Source organism: Chenopodium album, chromosome 24, assembly GCF_948465745.1.
Source record: "Chenopodium album chromosome 24, dcCheAlbu1.1, whole genome shotgun sequence".
Taxonomy (NCBI): Eukaryota; Viridiplantae; Streptophyta; class Magnoliopsida; order Caryophyllales; family Amaranthaceae; genus Chenopodium; species Chenopodium album.
In genome coordinates this window covers 37014052-37024133 of record NC_137857.1, presented here as the reverse complement: position 1 = coordinate 37024133, position 10082 = coordinate 37014052, and positions in this window count along the sequence as shown.

Here is a 10082-nt window from a genome sequence, read left to right as displayed (position 1 = left end):
CATTTTATGAAAAAAAAAAAAACTTTAAAAAGATTTTTGGTTAAAAAAATCACCACAATCATTTTTTTTGGGAGAGAAAATCTTTTTCTTAATTATCTTCTAATTAACTTAATTAGACTCTTATTCCCTCCCATTTTCAGAATTATCATAATTTTAATAAGTTTGACTAATTTTTGATTCATTATGTGACATATATCATACTTCGTATGATTTAAAAAAACAAAAAACTAAAAAACAGAAAAACACAGCGATGTCAAACGAACTCTTAATAATTAGATTTATTTTATACCAAAAAAAAAAAAAAACAAAAACAAAAACCACCACCCCAACCACCCCTTTCCCTTCTTCCTCTCTTCCCCCCTCCCTTGGAAGCAACCCCCTCACCCACCGGACCCGCCGCCCAGATCCCCTCCACCTACCTCCACTACCGGTTGACCCTCTCTTTCCCCCTTATTCCCGTTGGTGACCACCACCTCCTTTTGAATTTTTGGCTCTTATTTACTCAAACATGCTCAAATCAAGTCCAAATCAATTGCAATTTGCCTCTAAATTACCCTGGCATCACATACATACATAATCAAAGTAAAAAACAAGCATCAATTGCAAGCAAGGTGCACAAAATTAAAAACCCCCCAAATCGATTTTCTAGGATTTTTTTAAAAAAACAAGGAGGTGGTTGTTGAGCGGTGATTAGGGGGAAAGGGAGGGTTGTCTGGTAGTGGAGGAGGTCGCTGGAGGTTGGGGATCTAGACAACGAGGTCCGGTGGGGGAGGGGGTTGATGCCATGGGACGAGGAAGGAGGAGGAAGGGCAGACGGTGGTATTTTTTTTATATATATTTATTATTTATAATAATTTAGTAATTTGGTGGTTAGAGGTTAATTAGAAAAAATTAGAAGAGTTTAATTAAGTTAATTAGAGGGCAATTAGAAAATTAGGTTTCCTCTCACAAAAAAAAAAAAAAAAAAAAAAGGTGAACGTGGTAGTTTTTGTTAAACCAAAAAGCTTTTAAAAGGGTATTTTTCCGCAAAGTGGTGCTTTAAAAGAAGTTTTTTTGGACAAATTTTTCAAAAAAATTATAGTATAATGCAGTTGCCTTGTATTCCGAGGATTGCTATAGTGGGCTGGTAGATGCAAAAGAAAATCTCTTGTTATGAAATGGAAATACTTTGTACCAATTGATTGTTGGTGTAGTGGTGATTGATACTACACTTGGTGGGAAGGACTCGTGTTCGATCCCTTGCAACAACAATTGGGAGGGGACTGGAACCTAACCACCTAGAAATGATCCTCGAATGAACCGGGTAGAACATTAAAAAAAAAAAAAAATGCAAATACTTCTACTAAACTTGACCCAAGTGTAAAATAATCTCCCCGTCCAGAATTAAGGATCACATCCAATACAGAGTATTTTAAATGTCTAATCAAATTGTTAACTTTCTTAATGTAATAATGATTTAAAGTTGGTTTCTCCATATATGGAGTACCATTTTGTGAATGATAGGATGGGAGAACATATAGTTCTAAATATATACTTCGTATATGTTTTCTTGAACTATGTCATATATTTAATTATGAGGGGTTGCATAATGTAACGATTAGTTAGGAATGCAAAGTGTATTAAGTACTAAGATAAACACAGCGCCATAACTGAAAAGGTAAGGGGAAACTCTTAAGAGTCAAATTTGGCTTCACGCCTAGAATCCGAAAAGCGTGATCAACAACTAAATTATGGGTTGAATTTAAAATAATACACGTAAAATATACTTGTATATCTTTGATATTACAAAGGATAAGAAACCTACAGCATAAATTAAACACTTTTTTTAGTAGTAGTTTAATCAATCAACTTAATTAACCTCAAAGCTTTAATATAATTAGGCTCCATTGTGCTTTGTGCTTTACTAATTAAGATATGATACTTTATCCTAAATATGTCTCTATGTTGGCATTACGTTCCACTTTGTGAAACAACTTAGCTTGGATGTTGTTTGTCCAATTTTGGTAGTGGGCTGAAATCATTCTTAGATCTTATCATAATTAATAATACTACTCCATATATAATGTTTACTGATTAGTCTCAATCAGTTATTTATTATTTCCAATTAGTCATTTCTCATTAAATTATAATGCATAATTAGTGTTAATTTGTTGATTAAATTAAATAGTGTTCGATCGATCATGCAAAAATGGTAACAGGCGCATGCATACGAGTTATAATGCATGCTTATTATGATATCTATATTATGTTTAGTTCAATATGTATTATTGTATTGTATTATTATTGTTTTATATTGTCCAATGGGACCACACCATTATTATTTGAGTGCTCAACTTTATTTTGCAATAATGTAGTCCTAAAGTCCTAATGTGATGATCAATTAGATAAACCCGAAACAAAATATAATAAGTGCTTATGGCTCCTTTAGCTTGATGGTCCAGCTAATAAACAAAAAATTACTGTTAGATATATTTGTGTGTATATCTTTGGCGAGTTACAATGAAAATTCAAGATATAACAATTTTTTAATATTCTTTATCAATTATTTTACATATACTTTCATGGCTTGTTTCAAAAACTATATTATGGTCATAAACTGAATAATGTCAATAACAAAAATGACTCACTATATGACTATGTGTGACTCACGTAAATTACATAGTGACATTCGTTTATTACTTCGTACCAGTTATTCGATTATATACTTCATCTAGATCTATTTTTTATCATAAATTATTTTTGCTATTTCTTAAATCGAAGTATGGAAAATTACTTCTAGAATCTATATAAATAATGAACAGTGTCTAATTACTTTTTCAAGTTTTATTAGATCTTTAACATCTATCTTACAAGCTAAGTTGCGAGTTATAAAGTCATGTCAACCTCAAATTAGACCTTAGAGTCAAATCAAATTGAGTAGAGTCTAGCTTGAGCTCAACTCGCATCATTGACCACCCTAGTTCTCACAATACTGTCTTATAGTGAAATGCTACAAATACCTAAGACAAAACCATCACCTCACCTCCACTCTCTTTTTATGATAATTAAGAAATTATCATACTACCTCCGTTAATTATTATGTGCAACTTTGGGGTATTATTTGTGAGATATAAAATATTCCAAAGTTGCACATAAAAATTAACGGAGGTAGTATTAAACATTGCTTCAATTCACACACCCTAAAATATCACCCTTGCTGTAAGCTAAGATTCTCGAACATACAACTATATGTTAATGAACATTAATTAATTGGGATAATTAGTAACTTTCAGTTCAGTTCACTTCCTAATTTCCTCCTCTCATTAAATATTCAGTTCAATAAACCAGAACAGACCCTTGAGGTAATTTTTTCTACACTTAACTTTCTAAGGTTTCAAAAAAAAAAAAAATCTAAGGTTTCTTGAAGATTCCGGTGGGTCACGGAGCAAAATAACGATCACGTTAAAAGCCCATATATTTCCAAAAGTGGGCCGGAAATGTCTGGGATATTCATAAGCCCACTTCTTTAGAGTCAAAATCCAATCAAAAACTTTCTTTTTATTCCATTGAAAGACGAGAAAGTAGTACAGAACAGAGAACACTAAAATCGGCCAGTTGAAAAAGAAAAAGAAAAAGAAGTTTTCTTATTAGTATTACTCGTAATGTATATACAATATATATATACATTATTAAAGTGACAAAAAAAGGCATTGAGGGAACAACTTATAATTTCTTTTCTCAAATCATCTTGTATTACAAGCCATGCACTCACTTGGGGACTTTGTGGGGCTCTAATATATACTCCATTACACCCTCCGTTTTTTTATATGCATCACTTTGACAATTGCACTATTTACATACAATGGTTGACTTAATTTTTTTGCCTCTAAAAACTAAATAAGTATTATTATATAATATATCATTAGATTTGTCATAATATCTAGTTTCATATAATTTTGTTATAATTTTTATATTAAAGATATTTATAAAAATAGAGCTGACAATTTTATTGAAACACGTTAGTCGTTAGATGTGAACACGAAAATATAGAGAAGAAACACGAAGTCAACACAACACAAAATCAACCGAACACAATCTATTTTGATAAATTGATCAAAATATGTAATTATCTTAAAATTTTGAAATTTTGACAGTATTTGTTTGAAAAATGACTATCACAATTTTTTAAATTGAATGACTGTGATTTAATGATTTTTGAATCATTTTTAAATTCTAAAACTAAGAGCAAGATTAGCCATAGGTCTTAAGACTATACATGACATCAGCAAATCACTTTTAAATTGTCTTAAAACTACACTTCACAAAATGTCTGTATTTATGAAGCAAAGTCTTAAATAGAATCTTGAAAATTCAAGACCCAACTTAAGACTCATTTAATACTTTATACATTGTATTTTGCCTATATACATATACGAAAGTATTTTTTTTTTTAAAAAAAAAAAAACGTAGTGATTTTTTTATGAAATTTTATTGGAAAAAAAAAAACAAGGAGTAGAATTAGAAGAGCACGAGTGAAGGAGATGACAAGTCACAATCACCAAGGTGATTGCAGCAAGTAGAGTGGGGGTAGAATGAGCAGTCTCACTAATTTTGGCACTTTGCTTTTAAACAGTTTTCAAGACTGCCAACTTGCCAAGAGTGATACTTGGACCGTACTTTTCTCCCTCCTATACTCCTATGTCTCAATGTCTACGAGTACCCTTTCTCATGCATTCACTGATTTACTACTATGCATTCACTGATTTACTACTCCTTCCGTCTTAGTATAATCGTAACACTAAGCGCCTGTTTTGTTCTGCTTAATTTTAGTTTAGTTCAATTTAATTCAGTTGATATTAGTTCAGATCCAATCAGTTCAGTTTAGTTACTAATTTTTTTTCTCTCATAAACAATTTATTTCAGCACTAATCAGTTCACTTCAGTTATTTTCAGAAAACCGGAACATACCCTTTTAATTTTAGGAAAATTATAAGATAAGGACTAAAAGAAGAATTTAATAAAATAAAATATATAATTGGTAGGGGTATATTTTTAGTTATTAGTAGGGGTATAAATTAAATGAGCCGAGCCGAGTATTACTTTGTTCATGTCCAAGCCCATTTAACTTAGGCGAGTTCGAGCATAGTCTCGAGTTTTCAAGTGAGCTTGTTAGTTTAGATGAACCATTACGAGAGAGAGGGGGTGAATAGTAGTAGGTTCCAATCGTGAAACTTATGCGAAAATTAAAAACAAAACATAAAAGGAACTTAAAAAACACAACAAGATTTACGAGGAAACCTTTCGCTAGAAGTAAAACTTCGACCCCTTCTCGGGACTTTCAAACAAACTCCACTATAATAGGCAACACTCCTATTTCAACCTATTATTACATACCTTTTTCACAAGTTCCACCACGGACACTTGCTACCAGATAGGAACCTATCCTACCCAACCCGAGACACACTCAAGATTCTCTCAGCACTACACACGTGCCTACACTCTGCTTTCCACTGAAGCTTACTCACTGTGCAACCCAAGACACATTCAGGTTGTCTCAATACTACTTGAATTTTAGAGAATTCAAACTCATACACTAAAACGTGAATTTGTAGAGAATTCATAATCTCTCCCCAAAATCAATTGCAACACAAAGACTCACTCTAACACATAGATGGAAAGCTACACATGAAACCCGAAATCAAAATGGTAAAGCTTAAACCTTTGGCAAACTTACTCTTAAGCACTAAGTGGTTTTCACGCTTAAAACTCTCACTTTGCTTCATTGTATCACCTCTATATTTATAGAGGTTCCTCAGTTCACAAAGTAGGGAATTTGTAAATGTGATAAGCTTAAACAAAAATCTAATCTTATCTCTTTAAAATCCAAAATTAAACAAACTTAATCTCGTTTTTATGAAAACCTTTTTCGGTCAAATTCGTTTTATTAAAAGATAGAGTTTTATGAAAAAGATAAAACCGAGTTAAACCAGATTTTAGAAGATAATATAAAATCAAATAAATACCTTTTCATAAAACTATGATTATCTTTTACGAATTAATAAGCTTGCCAAGCTTTATCTGATTTCTTGACCTCAAAAAAAAAAAAAATTATCTGATTTCTAATAAGTTCCATGCATAACAACCAATTACATGCTTACATCAACCTACAAAACAAACTTATCTTTTATACAATTATAAGTTATGAAGTCCATCTTTTTCGGTTGATATCTTGAGCTCTGCTCTGATCCTTGGTTGTTGAGGTTTGCCCCAACATTACACCGGAACCAGGTCATTACAACCCGTTGTGAAGTTTCTGTTAAGAAACTTCTTGAAGTTCCATTTCTGGAATTCTTCTTCTGTCTTTACTTGTCCTCATAGATCTTCTAAAGTTCCTTTGTTTCAGTTCCTACTTCAATTCAACTCCCCGAGCTTACTAAATCTGCAAACATCACAACACTAGAAAATCCTTATTAGATGGAAGTTTGCTCAATTCCTAACATCATCATCAAAACCTCATAAGGGTCAACAGAGCTCAAAAATCTGTTCAGCTCAGCACATTATAAAATAACGCACATAAAATTGTCCTTACACTATTTATAAGTGTTTTCTCATATTTTTAAAATATAGGGAAACAATCAACTATATTTCTATTTAATGAAATTTTACAATGTAAGTGCGTGGTTGAAAGAATTCATTAAGCATACACAAACAATTATACTCCGTATACGAAAAGTATTGGAAGTTTTTAGTTTTTTACTTTTTAGCTACACATTACACATACTCCGTACTCCATAAAATTAAATGGAAGAACCAGTACAAAATACAGGAACGTGACTTATGGTGCACGGTTGGACAGTTGGATGTACTCCATTTGAGCGCTACGTGAAAACACTGGAAATTTGGTGTTTGTGAATTTGTGATAATACTCCCTCCGTCCCTAAATTACATTCCTCTTTCTAGCATTTATTCCCCACATAATAGAGAGAAAGAGGAATGTAATTTAGGGACGGAGGGAGTACTTTGTATTACATGGACTATACTATATTGAATTATTCCCTAATCCACGCTTTGTATTAATAAATTTCCCTCTCTTTCTTCCTTACCAAATTAAAGGTCACACCATGAATCCATGACGGATTTAGTGATACTATTCGGTTCAGTTGTAAAATTATTTTATTCATTACGTAGTACCCCGTACTAAGCTTTCACATAACGCTAAAAAACAATGCATAATCAAAGTGACTTTGCTATTACGGAGTACTAAACTTTCATGTAGCAAACATTTTTGTTTCATCTGATCCTGACTTCCCCAAGAATTCGGACCTGAGATCCTGATACTCCTATTGGCAAGCTGAGAACCTACACAATGAGAAGAAGTTAGCTAACCCCGGGGTGATCCGGGGATAACCACTCCGATGATAAAGTCAGAAAGTGTTTAAGAGAAGAAGGTAAGTAAGAGAGAGGAAGTAGAGAGAGAGAGTAAGAGAGTGTAATTAATGCCCTCATTAATGAGGTCTTACCTACTATTTATAATGATCTACCTTGACAGGTGGCTCTCATCCATGCAGAGCCTTCTGTGCCAAGTGTCGAGCTTCTGCTGCCACGTGTTGAATTCCGACAAGCCGACATGTCTTCTTTCTGGAACATATCGGCATCCTCTCATAACTGTTAAGAGCCTGGTCACGTGCCTTCACAAGATATCGGTCACACTCAGATATCATCCCATACAATTAGCCCCCCAAGTGAGGACGCATGATCATACATCATCGTTCTCAGTTAACACAGGCAACAAACTGAACTAAACAAACTTTGGGTCCCACTTCTCTTTCTTCAAATTTCACCTTATGTTGGATATTTCATGCGACAACACTTCTTGTACTCTGTCAAGCACTGTTCGTTAACAAAACTTTATTATTGACCTTGCCGTTGCCGCAGTTCGTTATACTTGCTTGGCTTATACTCACACATTATCAGACGAAGCCTGAGAATATCTCAGAGACTCATATTCACTATATTCTTTCAAGCTCTATATTCTTTTGCTGAGAAGATTTATTCTTATTTATTGTTTTTATTTCTATTTTGTTGTTGTAAGAAGACAATCTTTGTACTATAATCCTGTACTGTATCCATTTGCATTATTATTGGCTTTTAACCGTTTGCATTATTATTGACGTTTAACCATTTTCCCCCCAAGTGACCTTGTATGCTGATAGCAGACAAGGTCTACTTGTTATGAAATACCTGGGAGAGAAAAACTCCGTTTCCCCCCCCCCCTAAGTGACCTTGTATGCTGATAGCAGACAAGGTCTACTTGTTATGAAATACCTGGGAGTGAAAAACTCCGTTTTCCCCCCCTAAGTGACCTTGTATGCTGATAGCAGACAAGGTCTACTTGTTATGAAATACCTGGGAGTGAAAAACTCCGTTTTCCCCCCCTAAGTGACCTTGTATGCTGATAGCAGACAAGGTCTACTTGTTATAATGTGCACGTTATGGTAGTGTAACCGTTTTTTTTTTTTTTTTTTTTTTTTTTTTTTTTTTTTTTGAGCGGGAAAATTTTACACGTGTCATAAATCCTGCCGCTGCTTTTTGAAACAACTTATCGATCAGGAACCGTCGGATCTCTGAACCGCCTTTCACTTCAACTGGCCATTTAGTTTTCCCCTTTTTAGACCAAAATAACGCCATTTTCCCTTTACTTTGCATTTTTTCTAAGTTTTCTCTCAAAAGTTAAAATTTTTCGACCAAAGTTCCTACCTTTCTCCTCTTCTTTGTTTTCGGTCTGCGCACTTCAGTACTTCAGGCGTGCTCTCCTTCTTCATCGTTTCTTATCATTTAAAGACATTATAGCAGCGATTTTCATCGAATATTTTCATCGAAGGTATTGTCGTACCCTAACCCCTGACTTTGCATGCTGTTTTTATTTTCTTATATTTAATTAAATGTCTGAAGATAGCGTTGAAGAGAATTTTCCTAACCTTAGTACTGCTAGGCGTCGTTTAATTAGGCGGTCTTTAGGTAAAGAAACCGGTAGTAATCAGAGTAATTCATCCTCTCTTTCTGATAATATAGACTACCCGTTTGAGACGTTATCTTCTGAAGAAGAAAAACGCGCTTTTATGATACATAGGACCATTGCTCATCGTGAAAGTGCCTATCACCCTTCTAACCCTGATATCCCTGCTGATACTGAAGTTCTTGACGTTGAACCTGTTAATGTCCGTTATCACTTACGCAGCTTTACTGGGAGACGGTATTTTAATCAATACGGCACTAACGTTGGCAATATAGGTATAAACACTATGCCAAGGGTAAAGAGTACCAGTTATCAGCCTCGAGCTGCTGCCCGTGAAGCCGCTGAGGCCGCCAAAGTAGCTAAGGAAGCTGAGGCCGCTAAGGCAGCAGAAACCAGCAAAAGACCTGGGCAAGGTCAGGTTGTAAGTTCTTCTGAAGAAGAACCAGTGGATGACATCCCTACAAACCCTCTGGAAGGTCCGTCATCTCCAGTTCATGATTCAGCCGTTAACTCGGTTTTAAGAGATGACGAGACTCAAGAAGACAGTATCAACAATGAGAGTAGGGAAGATATTGTCGATATGACGGCTGAGGTTATCCAGGAAGAAAATCTGGATGAGGGTTATAATTCCGAGACTGATAGAGCTGAGTTCCGACAACCCATGGTTCTTGCTAACGAGGGGAAAGTCGCGAAGGCAAAAATAAGTGAGGCCTTTAGGAAGACGACAATTGAAAAAGACTATTGTCGTCGTGCAAAAAGGTTCTTTAACCTACCTGACGGGTATGAGTTATCTCTCCCTCCGGCTGGAGCTTCAGTGTTGGATTGCCCGGTTGGTTCTGTGGCCGTTTACTTGAAACATTTTGATTTTGGCCTCCGTTTTCCTCTACATCCTTTCGTTGCTAAAATTTTGAAGGCTTGGAATGTTTGTTTGGTTCAGTTAACTCCCCAAACAATCCGTGCCGTTATTGCTACGGTTTGGGTCATGCTGTATCGTAATTTCCCTCTAACCCTTAACGTATTTAGACGGTTAATTACCTTGAAGAGGGATGGTCAATCAGACGGGTGGTGGTCGTTATACACTCAGCCC